Below are 17598 nucleotides of genomic sequence, written 5' to 3'. Positions count from 1 at the left end.
AATGAGTAAGAACTGAGGCCGGGAGACCAGAAGGAAGAGTCTTATAGTGATCCAAAATAGAAATAGAGGTGTCAAGCACGAGGGTATTGGGATAGAAATGACTGGAAGTGCTCAAATACTAGAGAAATGTACAGTGAAACTGTCAGAATGACTAATGGATCAAACAAGGAGAAGAGATGGGAGCCAAAATGTCCACCAACATGTGAAGCCCGAGCAAGAGGAGATGGAGTCCCCTTCCCTTTGAAATCCCAGAAAGAAGTGCACCATCAGGGAGCACATCCCCGCTTTAGTCAGGACAAACGGAAGTGAGTCATTGATCCACACTCTGGCCATGGGCTGGATGATTTCTAGTCACAAGTGAAGACCTTGCGGGATGTGGCATCAAAACTATAGGGATATGGAGAGCTAGACAAACGGCTTGGTGGTTAAGATTGCTTGCAGCTCTCCAGAGAAGCAAAATTCAGTCCCTAGCACCCAACTACTAGTAATAGCAGCTCTAGAGCATACATAGGGCAAACACACACGTAAATTAAAATAGAATCAAATACATACTACAGTGATAAGGAAGTTTCACAAATGATGAGGAAGTGATCAGACAACTGAAGTCATAGTTGATGGCAGCATGTTTCTTGAGCCCCTTTGAGAGAGAACAGTTTGGGCTTTATTACCAAGGGTAGAAACTTGGCTAGCCATGGAGAAGACTGTAAGAGGTGACCAAAGTGCACGGGGGGTTGGGGGATTGCTAAGAAAGCTGCAGTTCAGTGTTAGATAGTTATTAGGCATCGTACCATGTAAGACCAATAGAAAATGCCTTTACAGTGAATATTCTTTTTGAAGGTTAGAGTGAAGCTCAACCTTTCTTTACTCTCTTTCCAATAATGGAGCTAAATAAGGTTTGCTGAAAAGCCAAGTAACAAAATCCAAGCAAGTGAGTCCATTAAAGCCATGAAAAATTAGGAGGTAGAAATTTTCAGCTAAAATTTGATTAATTCACTCCATTACAAAGGGACATTTACATACCAAATAATGTAGTACAATTAATGGTCTCATTAAAACCTTTACTCACAAATTAGATAAGGGCTATAGCGAGGTTGGGGAGAGCTGGAGACAAGAGTAAGGAGAGATCATTTTTCAAGCAATATTTTCTTCCCCTTTCCTGAAGTAGAGCTGGCAGATGGCAGTGAGGAAATGCATGTCCTCCTCACTGATCCCTGTCACACGGAAAGGCTAAGACCATCTCTGCTGTGTGAACAAATAGGTCTTTCCCAAACATCTCATCCATGGGAGACTGGTTTATAAGGACTGGTTGGTTGGTTGGTTGGTTGGTTGGTTGGTTGGTTGGTTGGTTGGTTGGGTGGTTGGTTGGGTGGTTAGGTGGTTAGTTGGTTAGTTGGTTAGTTGGTTGGTTAGTTAGTTGGTTGGTTAGTGATTGTTGTTTTTTGTTTTTGTTATTTTTTTTTTAGTTCTTTTTTCATACTTTACAAAAATGTAAAAGTAATGCATACTGAGCATAAATCTTACTGAAAATTTGAATTTAGATCTTTTCTCAAACAAATGGCATGAGATAAAATACTCTTTTATGATGCTGCTGGCCAGCAAGCTGAGCTTTCTGCCAGCCAGTTGACCTTGGGCCAAACAATCAAGGTTCTCAATTCCTTACTTCGTACAATTGGTTATCCTAGGTGTATTCACTGCACTGGTATGTAGAATATTTTTAACTATTAAGTGGGGCTAAAAGCCCATCCCAAGTTCAGAGAAAATTGTGGTGGCATTTTAATTATGTTAATACAAGACATCCAAGAGGCTAGACAAATGGCTTAATGGAAAAAATATTTCACAAATGGCCCCTAGCACCTCAATGCTGGATGGGAATAGCATCCATGTAATTTCCACACTCAGAAGGTGGAACATGAGACTCTCCAGAGTAAGTTAGCTAGCTACAAAGTCTTCACTGGAGAGCTCAAAAGTCAAGTGAGACTCTGAAATGGAAAAGGTGAAGGGTAGTCTAGGACTACTCGTGATATCAACCTCAGGCATACACACACACACACACACACACACACACACACACACACACACACAATTGCAGGGTATATCCATTCCTAGGTATTTTTCAAGGTTGTGGAACATAGCTTAGTGAATTTTCATTGCTGAGTACTATCCCATGGGATGTATATTCCACAGTTTGTTTAACCATCTACTCTCTGATTCCCACCTGAGTGTGGCTAGTTTGGGATAAGTATGAAGAGTCTATCAATATTCTGGTTTGGGTTTTTATATTATTATTGTCTCCATTTTTTGGGATAAATATTAAGCAGTACCACTTCTGAGTAGGGTCTTTGAAGCATAATATTTTTGAGGCTAGCTTTATTGTTTCATATCCACAGCAATATATAAGCAACTTACTTTCTTTGCCGTCTTGTCAGTACTTGATTTCTCACTGTACTTTGCTTGAGTCATTCTAATAAATGTATAGTTATACTTGGATTTCTCTATGGGTTAGTGATGTAAAAAAAAATTCATGTGCTTATGGGACATGTGTATGCCTTCTTCTCGTCTTTTGCCCACTGCAAAAGCATAATTGAATTTATTATTAATATCAATATTATTATTATTAATCATCTTTGTGCTTGTTATTTGTTTGGAGGAATTGGTTGGTTTGATGTTTCTGCTGAGTTTTGAAAGTTCTACGTGGCCTTGGAGTTAGTGAAGGCTCTCTGCCACTCCCCAGTCTCTCTTCTCACCCCTCCTGGTCAAGTCTTTTACAGAACAGAAATCTTCAATATTTAGAAAGTGAAATTTATCAAATCTTCCTTCTAAGCACTGTGGTTTTGATACCATGTTTGAGACTCCCTTTCCTTGCCTTGACTTCCTCTGGGTGTTCTCCCATGCTTTACTCTAAAGTCATTGAGATTTATTTCAACACTTAACATTTTGAATTGATTTGTATGAGGTCTATTACTTAGGTTGGCCAAACAACCTTCTGCCCTCTAGTCCTTCCTTTCTTCCTTTTCCTTTCCTGTTTGCCTACAAATATGCAACTGTTCTCATGTAATTTTTGAAAAAGACAACCTCCATTGAATATTTTCATTTACCATTATAATAATTATTTTACTGACTTTCAAATTTTCATTAAACTTATTTATTGATTTACTTGTTTTGTTATGAAGTATGAGTTTATATGTGTGTGTGTGTGCATGTGCATACATGAGACAGAAAGAGAGAGAGTGTGTGTGTATATAGCCACAGCATATATGTGGAAGTCAAAGGAAAGCTTAGGGAAGTCAGTAGTCTACTTTCATTATGTGGGTTCTGTGGATTGAACTCCAGACCTCAGGCTTGGCAGCATGAGCCTTAACTGACTAGGCCATTATGTCTGTCTTATAAGTCCTATTTTTTTGTATTTCTTGAGATGGGGTCTCTCTGCAGAAAATAAGATGAATATTATGGTGCTTTGTTGATAGTTCAGAGGACTGAACAGAAACTAATCATTTCTTCATGTTAGCTATTTCTCCTTCAAATTCTAAATGCCTCAATATGTCACTGAAACAAGCCCTTTTCTTTAATTTGTCAACAGCCTAGCCATTGTCACCTCCTGCTTCTATAGGACTAAATTTAAAAGCATAAAAGGAGGCATCTAGGTAGATCTCACATAAGCATCCAGAAGTCCTTCAGGGAAAACAAGCTACCTACCAGAAATTCAATAAGAGTCCATCAGTGTCACAGAATTGTCTTTCCCCTTTGCTCTCAGAAAAAGACCCTCTGCCTCCACCATTCACACCTCTCCTACCCACCCCTGTAGAGATGGCAGAGACAGGAACCATTTGACAAAGTACACTGGCTGGACCTCATGCATTTTCGGGATCTACCTTCTCACTGCCAAGATGAAAGAGAATAGGCAGTTATTTCATCTTTGTGGATCAATCCCTGTCTCTGTCCTGACACTGTTTTAGAATACATCATAAGAAACCCAGTGGCCCCTGCTCATCATCTTTGAAGAAATTTAAACCCATAAGTATAAAAAACATAAGGTGAATGAAAGAAGCCAAGGAAAACCAATGGGCTTTCGCTCGGACTCATTCACACCTCCTGGAAAATTTTCTCTCAGAATCTCAAGAGGTCAAGGTCATAGGTGCAGAAAAGAGACAAAACACCAGAGTTTTGAAAGCTTTCATTCCAGATGGCATGGTGTGCCTTAGCATATTCTCACACTACTTCACAGATAGGGAGAAGGGAGCTACAAAATTATGAAACACGTATAATCCAAAATGGCACTGGAAACTGAGAAGTGACAAGTTATTAGTGTGGGAAATGAAGTATTAGAAAGGAAGGGGTGACATACACATAGAGAAGTCTTCTGCATGTCTCTGAATCCAAACTGCCTCTGTCCAAATGAAGGCTGGTGTTATAAAAATATGTATTGGAGAGAAAGATGGAAGGGAGAATTATACACTAATTAGCACATTCTAAGAGTCTTTGATATTGAGAATTCCCCAATTTAGCAGAAGTTTGAAAGGGTCGAGCCCTGTTTCAGAGATTGTGTCTAATTAACTCTACAGATTCTGAATCCACACCAGACAGATAATGCTGAAACGTGGATGAGCCCACTTTCCACAACATTTACTTTTGGTTTTGTGCAACACACAAAGGAGAGGAGAAAGAACATTTGAAAAATTAAAACAAATAAGCCCAGAACGACCTGGGAATAATATCTACATCTTGAACTGGTCCAAACTGGAACTCCTAGGAGGTGTCTGAGCTGTCTCACACAGTCAAATCAAAAATGCATGTGCCTTGCAATAGGCAGCCAAATCGTGCATCCTGCCTCCAGCAGATAAGCCTTCGAGGTTGTACAATGCTGTCTAGCAGGTAAAAGGAAAACCACTGACCCCGCTGAGCAACCTGCATTTCGGCCTGAACACGAAAATACCAGATGGATTGAAAGTGACAGACCTAATAAGCAACTTCCAGAATCTGCATGAACCTAATTGCACAAAATCCTTAGTGCAGCTGCTTCTATTTGCTTTCTCAAATCCTTAAGCCAAACAACCTGCATCAGAGAGTCTCAGCATGCTCTTGAGCCACCAAAGCCATCTTAAATGGACTGTCAGGTTTATCTGAACCAAGACTCCAATTAGGAATTATTAAGGAAATCTTCCAATATTCTGTAGCAGGGAGTAATGTCAAATCAGAATACTGGAGGCATCTGTGCCTCGTGGTTTACATTCTCAATAATTTTCTCAGTCAGATTTCTTAAAATAAACACACACACACACTATACATATATATGTATGTATATATATATATTAATAAAATGATAATGATCAAATATCTTGAATCCCAAGATGGGAAACTGAGACCTTACTTTTACTGTGAAACATGTATTTATTCAGAATAAGCCACCACACACAAGGGCTTAAGGGTCTGTTTAATTTGATAGTCTACTGTTTTTCCTATATGCTTGATTTCCCTTTCACAAATAATGTCACGTACTGGAAGAATCAGGAGGTGGCTGTAATGAGATGGAAGGCAGTGGATAGTGTTCTTTCTTCTTCAGTAAACTGTCCTCATTCTGTCATGCCTCCTTGTGACATTTGCGATAGAATGTTTTTGTGTCCCCCAAACAGATGTGGAAATCCTAAAATCCCAATCTCCAGAGTAATTCTTTAATTTTTAGGAGGGGGAGCTTTGAGAAGATGATTAGCACAAGAGAGTAAAATCCTAATGAGTGAAATTCTTGGTCTTATAAATAAATCCTGAACAGTTCATCATCTATCCCTCTATGGAGAGAGAATATAGTGAGAAAACAGCTATCTAAAACTGGATATCATTAGTTGGACAGTGGTGGCACACGCCTTTAATCCCAGCACTTGGGAGGCAGAGGCAGGCGAATTTCTGAGTTTGAGGCCAGCCTGGTCTACAGAGTGAGTTCCAGGACAACCAGGGCTACACAGAGAAATCCTGTTTCAAAACAAACAAACAAACAAACAAAAAACCACAAACAAACAGCAACAACAACAAAAAACTTGGGTATCAGACTCCCCGAGACAGAGTCTGCTCGAGTCTAGACCACCCAGACTTCAGAGCTCTGGAGTTAAGTGCCCCTTGTGTATAAAGCATCTAGCCTATTGTAAGTTCATGTGAACCCTGATAATGTTATACTACAAAGAACTCGAAGGCTGCTCTACAAAGAACTTTCTCTTTAGAGAAAAGCCAGAGACTCAATTGACATTGCTTGTCATGGGGACTTTTGTTGTTTGCCACATCCTACAAATCTGTGAGTGAAGATAAATTAATAAAAAGCAAAACAGCTCCAGCATGGCTTTGGAATTCCTCAGGCAGTCAAAGATTTAGGGATTTGGGTGCTATTTTGAATTTCTCTCTCACCATCAGCAAGCTCAGCAAGGAGTAACACATAGAGGATGCTCTGGAAAGCAAGCATCATTACTGACAATAAATTTGGTTTGTGCAAACAAGGTCTAGTATCTATAATAGTCTTGCTGTGTGATCAGTGAGGAGTCTGCTTCTGAATCTGTTTTTGCTTGTCCATTGTAGTACCTACCTATAGAACCTATCTGTTACCTAGAAAGAAATTAACCTTATCACTTTTGACTTTGTTTGAGAGTATACATGGCAGCTGGACCAGCTTACATTCCCAGCTTAGATCCCCACCTCCAAGTCAGCATTCATTGTCAGTCGTACCCCTGATCATAGTTGTTGGTACTATGGAAAGGTAACATCTCAAAGTATTTGGAACTTGCAATTTGTGTGATGGCTGAGGGTTTTGAACACTTTTTCAACTATTCGTTGTTCTTTTTTATTTCTTTTCTTGAAAGCTGTATGTTCAATCCATTAGTCCACATATTTAGAAGTAACCAGTTTTTCCATACAGTATATTCTGATAAGTTTCCCCTCCCCTAAATCTTCTTAGATCCTCCCTCCCTCCTCCCCATCTACTCAACTCCATTTCCTCTCTCCCTTGCTCTCTCACCCTCTTACTCTCTAGATTGTTCTCTCTCACTTTCTCTCTCACATATACACATACACAGAGAGAAGAAATGAACACAAAACAGAATTATTTAAAAAATAGAAGCACATACATACACAAAAATAAAACACATAAAAACATAATATCAGAAGCCACAATACGTCAAGGAAAGGTCACTAAGATAAAAGCTACCCTGACCAAGCAATATGAGACCAAAAACGTTTACAAAAATATCACTGAGTTCATTTTGTATTGGCATTTACCGCTGAGCATGGGGCCTGCTCTTCATTGTGGTTAATATACCCAGTGATAGATACTCCATTGATGAAAATTAATACATCTTCTATAAACAGATGTCAGTTGGAGATAGATTCTTACAGATGGGAGCTTGTGCATACTTGCCCCTCTTGGCATTAGGACCCTTTCTGACTTAACCCTGTGTGTGCTATCACAGTCTCTGTGAGCTCATATGGCCATCGACCCTAAGTGTCTAGAAGACAGTTTCTGTAATGTCATTTATCGCCTTTGGTTCGTGTATGCTTTTTGCCTATTCTTCCTCATAACTCTCTGAGCCCTGAGCAGAGGGGGTTTAATAATGACCACCATTTAGCACTGAGTTTTCCAAATATCTCACTATATACATTGTCCAGTTGTGGGTCTCTGTGTTAGTTCCCACCTACTGTAAAAGGAAGGTTCTATGATGGCTGAGCAAGACAATGATCTATGGATACATCAGAATGTCTTTAGGGGTCTTTTTATAGCTATGTTCCCTTAGCAAAACAGCAGTATTTGATTTTTTCCTAAGACCATGGCCTACCTAGTCTCTGGCTCTTGGCAGTGTTGAGCATGGGTTCTCTCATAGAGTACATTAGCACATCCATCAATACACAATGATTTTATCCACATGAAAACTTGGCATTTGCAGAAACATGACTGGAACTGAAGATTATTAGGTTAAGCAACATAAACCAGACTGAAAAAGACAAATATCACATGTTGTTCTCACATGTAGAATCGACCTGTCTCTCTCTCTATCTCTATCTCTCTGTGTTGTCTGTCTCTGTGTCTCTGTCTGTCTCTGTGTGTCTCTCTCTGTGTTTCTTTCTGTATCTCTCTCTTTGTATCTCTCTGTATCTCTCTTTGTCTCTCTCTTTGTCTCTCTCTTTTTATCTCTCTTTGTCTCTCTGTGTCTCTCTGTGTGTCTCTGTCTCTCTCTGTATCTCTGTCTCTGTCATCTCTCTCTGTCTCTCTCTCTCTGTCTCTCTCTGCCTCTCTTTGTCTCTCTCTGTCTCTCTCTCTTTCTCTGTGTGTGTGTATATGTGTGTGCGTGGGCGGGGCGGAGGTGGTTGTTAAATGAGAGTTGGTGACAGGGGGATAAATCAACATATTTTCCACTGACTTTTTTACCTTGCTTAGGAGTTCATCTCTTCCTTGGTGATATTTCATTAAATGTGTTCGTATATTCATTCACTCATCTGTCAAATGTGTAATGACACGGACAGTGGATCAGGATGTGTTCTTGTCACTGGGGTTATAAGTAGTACACAAAATAAGCTGAAACCCCTACTCTTGTGAGGTATTCATGTTAGCAGCAATAACAGCAAGCACACACATGATAATGAATGGTCTAATGGTGCCAAGTGTCAAGGAGAAGAAAGCAGAGTGGGAATGAGGTAGGGGGAGAAGATGAGGCAGAGGTGAGGCTCACCACCATAGAGTAAGCCCAAACAGAAGGAGTCTCAGCAGATGTTCTGCCCCTCTGCAGAAGAGGCCTCCTTTGAATGGAATATGAATGAAAGAGGAAGGAAGCCAAGAATGTCATCAGGGTAAGGGTTCTGAGGTTGGGAGGAAGGACAGGTGCAAAGGACATGAGTGCAGAAGAGCCTGGGGTGTTCTGAGAACAGCCAATCAATGTAAGTACTAGGTAAGCATGGATGTGAGCTGCAAGGGATGGTTAAAGCAAAATGCAGAGGCTCCACAGCCCTGTGTGAGAATCTGTGTAGGGTCTTTATTACACAGGAAGTAATATAAGGGCCTGGAACTAGAGAGTTGTGTGCTCTGCTTCACTTTAACTTATACCATACATACACACACACACACACACATATATATATATATATATATATATATACATATACACATATGTATTCTGCATATTCCATATAAATAGATATAGATGATATATTGATATAAATATAGATATATATTAGATATAGATGAGAGAGAGAGAGAGAATGAGAGAGATTCCTCTGTGGTTTGTAGAATAAACCACAAAGAAGAAAGGGTCCAAAAAAGAAAAGAGTGGGCTGTGAGGACAAGTTCAACATTTAAAGGAGGAGTCTCCTGCAGAGGGTGGAACATCTAGCTAATATCAACACTACCTCTGCTGCTGACCCCTACATCCTTTGCCTACCTCCACTGAGTCTAAATGCAGGTTCTGCCATGTGACCTCCAATAGGCTATTTCACTCTGTCTTGGTTTCCCTAACTGTGAAACATGGATGAGTCTATTACGCTCTTCAAAGCTTGTAAGAACCATGTGAAGAAGTGTAAGTCAACCATACGGCACACTTGGCAACACACAGTAGGACACATGAAAATACTTGTTACTCTCACTGCTGGTTTTTCATGGTTTGTACTCACAGATCCTCCTGAAAATATTGTCATATTCAGAGCTATATCACTGCCTTCTTCCTGAAGCATCAGTATGAGACTGTGAACGTCAGCCTTCAGTAGCTATGTGTTGAAATGAGTCACTGTCTGATGTCACAGTCGGTATATTCATGAAGCATCTTGGAAACCAGAAAAAATACTCTCATTTTCCTTTTAAGAAATAAATAAATCCATCCAAAGAGATGGCTCAGTGATTAAGCTCATTGGTGGCTCTCTCAGAGATCCTGAGTTCAAATCCCAGCAATCACATGGAGGTCACAACCACTGCAGGATCTGATGTCCTCTTCTTCTGCTCAAATGTAACACCCATATACATAAAATATATGTACAAATAAAATTGTATTGAAATAAATAAGATTAGGAACTGAACTGACCAGTGCCTTAATCCAGAGTATAAATAGAATAAGGAGCTTAAGAATTCCCTGTAATCAAAATCTTGTTCTGTCTCACTCTCCATCTAAAGAGAAACTTGCAAATATTTGTGCTGGGGATGACATCTAGGGTAGCAAATTGTAATGTGTAACACCAAATATCAGCAGTTCTGTATCTTAACAATAGAAAAATGTGATGCCCATGCTAACCACAGTTGCACAATTAGCACAAGACTATCCATTCAAAGATACCCAGTCTGGATACTTTAGGAACTCCTAATATGATCCATTAGTCATTTTTTGTCTGTCTGTCTGTCTGTCTGTTTGTTTCTGCCATTTGGTGTGTTCCTCCCCTCCAGTTGAACACAGTTATCTCTCCATTTCTTTTTTTGAAATCCCTTTGCCATTGGAAGGTTGAATGTTCATCTCTTAGTCTTAGCTGGTGGTCTTATCAACACTCCAGCCAGCATCCCAGGCTTAGAAAGACATACCCTTGAGATGGTTTTAGCCTGCTCCACCACAAAAGCTTCCTGTTGCCTGACCTGAGATCCTTCATTTCAGTGATTCCTATACCATCATTAACAACAATATGACTGGACTTGTTTTCTGGATATGGTTGAATCCCTTTACTGTTCCTGCACTGTTCTGAGTTCCACACAATAATAATAATAATAACCAGTGTCTTAGAGAAGTCAAGCTAAGCACTCCTACTGGATCAAACTCTTGTAACACTGGATTCGGCCTGGTGCTATTACTTTGGTCTAGATTTAGTTATTTCCTCTTAAATCTGCTCACAAGCTAGAGGCCATGTGATCTTTAATATAATAATTAAAGACCAAGGGACGTTATAGGTCAGCCTTCCAACAGATCCCACAGGTCTGATTTGATGAAAGAATAGCAATTGTTCCTTGATATAGCAATCTTACTGGATTAGAAGACTTCCTTTTCTTTTTCTTCCCTTTTTTCTTTCTTTTTTTTAAGTTTTATATTTTCTTTTCTTGTGTGTGCACATATGTATACATGTTCATGTCTGTGCTCTGTACATGCATACTTATATATGCATGTGGAGCCAAAGGTCAATTTTTAGAGTCTTCTTTAACTGATCCCCACCTTGTTTGAGACAGGGTCTCTCACTGAACCTAAAGATAAATAATTCTACCAGACTAGCTGCTCAGCAAGTTTCAGGGATTCTCCTAGTTCCCCAGCACTGGCAATATGGTGCACAGATCTTTCACATGGTTCCTAGGGACATAAGTCAGGTCATTCTTACAGGTATCCCTCTTTATTACTAGGTACCTCTCCATCCTCCCTTCGTTTGCATTCTACTTCAAATCTTTTAAAAGAGACTATCAATTCATAAAAGCAACAATGCTGGTCATTTTCTAAAAGAAAATTCCTTTGCCCAGTTTAAATTAAGGGGAAAAAATGAAAAATAAAGGCAATATGGGAATGTCATCGTATCAAGATGACATTTGGAAATGTAGCTTCAAGATGCCTTTAGGAAAGCAGTGTATATACAATAGAAGTACAGAGCACAGAAAAGAACACCTATGGTGCTAAGTAGTCTATATACCCATCATCGGTGGTTGACTTGGTGTAAAGCTTTATAATTTTAAATTATGAACTTTCTGTAGTGAGCTACAAGCCCCACCATATTCTATATTGACTCCAAAAATGGAATAAAAGTAATTTAGGTGAGCAAAGTCTAGATTTCTTCTCTTGCCAGAGGCTCTTCCATCAGCCATTGCCTCTGCAAATACCCCCAGAGCTATCCACTCCTGATGGATTGCTGAAGGTTTCATTCATATTCTTTGTTAAGTACACAGAATTCCTGAGGGCTTTGGCAGATATTATCCTGGGATCCTCAGGGAATGTATGCAAAATAAAGTTTTAAATTGGGTTTGTTCTAGAATGAGATGGGTCACTCAGCTCAGAGTGATGGAAATGGGGAAGTTTCCAGAAAGAACTGACCCTGAAGTGTAGCTAGTTATCATCCATGATCTATTCATAGAACTTATCCTCAGAATAGGCAGGTCCATAATTGACCTATTGAATGCTGATACCCACTGGGCCAAGTATCTTTCTTGTGTGTATGTTGATGCATCACTTGTGTGTGTGTTCTAGTATATGTGCTCAGGTCACATTAGTACATGAACACATGTGAGGCTAGATGTAAAAACTCAGCTAGCATCCACAGTTTGTTTTGGTTTTGATGCAAGATCTCAGTGGTGTTGGGACTCACTAACAATCCCTCTGCAGAAATCTGGCTGTCTACATACCAAGGGGCAGGGTTACAAGCATTTGCAGCCACACCAGGGTTCTATTTTGTTTTGGGGTTTTGGGGGGTGGGGTGGAGTGGGAGGGTCTGGGGATTGAACTAACTTCCTCATGCTTGCAAAGCCAGCACTTGACTGACTTATCTCCTCAGACCTGAGTATTCCTTTCTATGCAAACAGTAGCTTCTGAGGTGCTTCTGTGTAATGAACGAGGACCAGAAGATACAGAAACAATGCAGACATGACACCTGCTTACACGTGCAGGAAGTAGGCAGCTCAAGTAAAACAGCAATTATGTTTTTTTGGGGAAAGTTCCTGTTCAAGAAAGCCTAGGGAAAGCAAAGACCGAGGACGTGCCTCAGTCCTCGAGGCTGAGAGGGGATCAGTCAGGATAATTCTGAAACCCACTGGCCATATAGTCCAGCAGAATTGAAGAGCCTTATGTTTGCTGAGAGACCCCGTCTCAGAAACTAAATATGGAAGATGGATGGCATCTTAGAAAGACATCCACTGCCTTCCACTAGACATGCATACGTATGGATACCTGCCCACACATGTACACAGACACCCTCACTAACAACTACATATACTACACACAACAGCAGCACACATTGAGAGGCTAAGGGGAGATGCTGGAGGAAGGCTGTGGATCACCACCAGGGGAGATTCTTATATGGTTGGAAATAGTAGGGAAGAAGGGCATTGGTAACATGTTTCCCAGTTCCTTCTTCAAAGAAACCAATTAGAGTTAGCTAAATCTGTCAATTAAGCCCCAAACCATGGAACACAGAGCATGGGTGCCAAGTCCTGAATTGCTATGAGGTCACTATGTGTTGCGATTCAAATTGTTGCTCCCAATCAATCTTCCCCTCAATTTCCTCATCAGCAAAATCGGGATAACCTCTGTGTGACTTGCAAAGCACGGCTAATTAACATTTATGACAAATGAGGAATTACATAACAGGTTATGTAAATGCATAATAGCAGGCAGAACCAAGCTGCTTTGCCTGTAGCATTTGACTTGAAAAGAGATCTGAAGAGACAAAGGAAATAAAAGGGACCAAATATGGTGCAGAGATAAATAAAAAAAAAATCAATCAATAGGCAAAAATGAAAATGCTGTTAAGGACTGGGTCCTGGACAAGTGAACTCCCTCTCCCCCAGGGCTATATGTAGGTATGATGAACTCTATGGTGGCATATAAATTATATTTTATAATCATCATGTCAGACTCTCATAGTTGTGTCTGCATTTGCAATGTACCCACTACCTGAGAGGACTCATGAAGTCAGGCTGTTATGATAAGCATGGAAACCCATGGTAGTTCACCCCTGAGGTCATGCCCTTGTCTACCTTGCTGAGCCTAAAGATCATTCATTTAAAACCTGGATATCTTCCAACGCAATTCTCATCGGGCCATGCATGATCGTTGAGTATTTTTATTTAACAATTAAGAAAACAAGTGTGAGTCAATCTGGTACTAAAACAAACAAACAAAAAAACAAAAAAACAAAAAAAAAGAAATCAAATGACCTTGAAGAAGTAAAAAGAATGACTTGAATTCAAGGAACTCTTTTGAGCTTCCTGTCCTACTGTGCCTCACTAATACTCTGTTATTATCACTGTTTACTTTGCTCTAAGGAGGGGAGTTGTTGCTGAGAGAGAATCCAGGACTTCTCAAGGTCATGGCAGTAGACAAGCTAAGTGGGAAAGATTTGCAGTGATATACAGGAGATTCATGTCTACTCGTGCCGACTCATGTCTCCTGTTTTAGCAGTTCATATCACCAATTTTTTAACCCCCCCTCTCTCTCTTTCACGCATGAGAGAGAGATCTAGAGGTCAGAGGTCAACATCTGGTGTCATTCATCAAGATGCTGTCAATCTGTCCATCTTGTTCCCTTGTTTTTCTGAGACTGTATGCTTCTTTCCCTTGGCCTGAATCTTGCTGATTGTATTGAGGTGGCCAGTAGGTCAATAATCTGTCTGTCTCTACCTAGTCAGCACTGGGACTATAATGCACCATGCTGTTGCACAGGGTCTGGGAATTGAGCTCTGGTCCTCATGTTTGCATGGCAAGCACTTTACCAAGCTACCTCCCCAGCTACTCTTTGAGTTTTGATCAGTCACCTTACTGGATTCCTCCTAGGACATGTGAGTGCTGAGGTTTACACCGTGTTGTTCTTTTCTTCCCTATTGCAGAATGCTTTATGAATCTGTATGTCATCCTTGTGCAGGGGCCATGCTAATCTCTGTACTGTTCCAATTTTAGTATATGTATAAGTATCCATTGTATCATTCTTATTCTCTTTGAGCATCTCTGAAGTGGTGAAGCATTCTAACTGTTGTCAGGTGCTCCTGCTTGGCCATCAATGGAATAATGGTGTGTCTGAACAGCCGCAGGTCTTAGAGTACATAGACAGATAAGATAACAGCTCTGGCAAGAATAGGGGTGTATAGTAAAGACATGGAAACAGTGTGTAGTCATGTTAGCAGCTGGAGAAGTCACATCCTGCAAGGAATCCATCAGGAAACTGGAATGTCCTAGGTGGTAAAAAATAAAAGCTACCACTGCATGGTGGCTGTGAATTACAAGTGAACGACTCCTCTAAATTCATGTGGACACTTGGTCCCCAGTTGGCAGGACTATCTTGGGAGCTTACGGAACCTTTAGTTCATTGAGTATTGGTGGAGAGAGTGAGTCACCAGAGTGGATATAGAAAATCTCGAACCTCATCCCCCTTTCCAGTTCATTCTCCTGTATTCCTGTGTGTGCTTGAGATAAGATCTCTCCACGTCCTGCCTCTGCAGCTAGGCCTTCTTCACAATTATGGACATCTGGTCCTCTGCAACCATAAGTCAAAATAAAACTCTTACATATGCTGCGTTGGATCGTAGCATTTGATTACAGCTACAGGTGTAACTGACCCCGTGTGCACACATGTAGTTCCAGTGTTCTGGAGGCTGAGGCAGAAAGATGACAAATTCAAATCTAGTCGGGAATACATAACAGTCACATGTCACCCAAAAAAGAAAAAGAAAGGAAATTGGGGAAGAAGGGAAAGTAATGAGTAGAGAGGAAGGTAGAGGGGGAGCAGAAGTAAAATGTTAAAAAAAGTTCATATTTTGGTATAGTTTTAACTATTAGAGTGCATAGCTACTAAACATAACCGACCTAAAATTCTGAAGCAAGAGTGGAAAATCTGCATCATGGGGTCAGAGCAAAGCAAACAACCAGAAGCGTCATGGTCATGGAATACATCTCAGAAGTCTAGTATTTAAATCTGAATTCCATACTTGCATGTCATCTTGATATTTCTGACAAGTGCGTGTAGAGATTTTTGACAGTAAGGAAGTTTCCAATATATATTTTACTGTATAAAAAATAAATGTAAAATACATAACTGTGTTTCTAAATTGCTTCTGTTTATTTTAAGAAATAAAACATTCATCATCATAAACCCCTGCACTTCTGAGCACTGATTGCTCTGTGCTGGGAGCAAGGGTAGCAGCGAATTCTCGTCGACTCTGCAGAGAGAGAATGCAGCTGTTTTTAGTTCTGCTTCTGCAACATCCATGGTGGAATTCAGAATTTACAGAGAGCTGGCTTTTCTCATTTTACTGGCAAAGGAATTGTGAGCTTAATTGCCCTCAGGGGTCTTCTGTAAATTATTTCCATAGATCTAGAGAAAGAAGATGGCAGAAAAGAAACATTCAGCATCATTTTTTTTTAAGGCAGAAAAAATTTTTCTCCACAGAACTGTGTTCTCCACCTCCACCCCAGCCTCTTTGGGGGATCTGAAAGGAGAAGAGGCCTTTCTAGATCTTTGCACACACTGCTCACCTATCAGAATCTTACCTCTCTCTCCTTTCTCCCACTCTCTTCCTGATATATTCACTCGCCCTGACTGAGCAGGCCTGACCCTTACAGTTCCTTTCTCTCTCCATCTCCTCCACACCACTGGCATCTGCATGCTTAGAGAGAGACCCCATGACCGTCCACCTTGCCTTGATTTGGTGATGAACATCGAAGCTACTGGAATAATCGTGGCGATAACTGTTAGTGAATTAATTCTTATCACCCCATGAAACAAAGAGCAGTAGCACAATCACATCTGACATTTATTGACTGTTTGCCCTGCCATTATATTTCATTGAGACCCCTTACACATACTGCAAGAAGGCATTACTACACGTATTCCTAATGCAGACCTGGCCTGATGCAGACCTGGCCTGATGCAGACCTGGCCTGATAAGCCAGAAGTGACAGTAGCTTCCAGCCAAACTCAAGCTGTCTGAGCTCAGAGCTCACACTTTTATCCAATTTAGCATGTTTAACTTCAATAAGAATTTTGGGTCTTGGGAGAGGGGAGAATAAGTAGTGTAATTTAAACACGAAAAGAGGGAAGAAATGAAGAGAGAGAAGGAATAAGGGAATAAAAGCAAGGGAGGGAGGGAGGGAGGGAGGGAGAGAGGGAGGGAGGGAAAGTGGATCAGGAAGGTTGTCAGCTATCCATCACCTTATCTTTGGTCAGCTCAACCACTCAAATAGGAAGTATGATGTTTTGACATGTGACTCTTTCCTGGAGTTCAGGCTGACACCAAAACTCATATTTCACATTTGAAGCCTTGATGCCTTAGTCAAATGCATTGAAGACATCAGTCAGAGTTAATGTCAAGTTGTCTTATGAAATTAACTCAGTTTGGGGAAGCAGTTTAGACTGACAAGTGTTCAAAAGGTAGCCAAAGACAGCAGCGTGGGAGTGTGGTCTTACCTGCTCCAAGAGGCCACCCTGATGCTCAATCAACAAGAGCTCTGAAGGTTTTCCAAAAGCTACCCTTACTACAGCCAATGTGCGGGAGATGCTTGCATTGTGCTGAGAACCAGTAATCCTGCAGAGGAATTATATGGTTAATGTGCTAGAAAGTCTTCATAAAACAGCATTTCCACTTCCAGCTTTCCAGCCTCCTACACCTGTGCCTGCCAGGTTCCAGTGTGCACACAATGGCCTCCCCGGCACTGTTGGCTTTCACTGCCAATGAAAAAGCAACAAACCATGTCATAACCACCTACAATCTCTCTGAAATCCACCCAGCTGTTTGGACATTCCAACCAAGCATAGCATTTCCTTTATGTCACTAGGAGACCAGGTGGCTGCAAAGCAATGAGTGGCACCGAGCCCATTCCCTCTCACCACCCTCCTATGCTGCTCCCTTCTCATGTACCAGCTCATTCTCTCTCTCTCTCTCTCTCTCTCTCTCTCTCTCTCTCTCTCTCTCTCTCTCTCTCTC

At 40.7% G+C, this 17598-nt stretch overlaps 1 protein-coding gene and 1 pseudogene across 3 annotated transcripts in view; one reads left to right on the top strand and one right to left on the bottom strand.

Moving 5' to 3' along the window:
- Celf2 (CUGBP Elav-like family member 2) overlaps positions 1-17598 on the top strand; it is an 833597-nt gene that overhangs the window by 35528 nt on the left and 780471 nt on the right. The gene's annotated exons all lie outside the window — the stretch shown is intronic.
- On the bottom strand, positions 14499-14595 carry LOC115030425 (annotated as a pseudogene).

Source organism: Mus caroli, chromosome 2 (assembly GCF_900094665.2).
Source record: "Mus caroli chromosome 2, CAROLI_EIJ_v1.1, whole genome shotgun sequence".
Taxonomy (NCBI): domain Eukaryota; kingdom Metazoa; phylum Chordata; class Mammalia; order Rodentia; family Muridae; genus Mus; species Mus caroli.
This window is presented reverse-complemented; position numbering and strand designations above follow the sequence as displayed.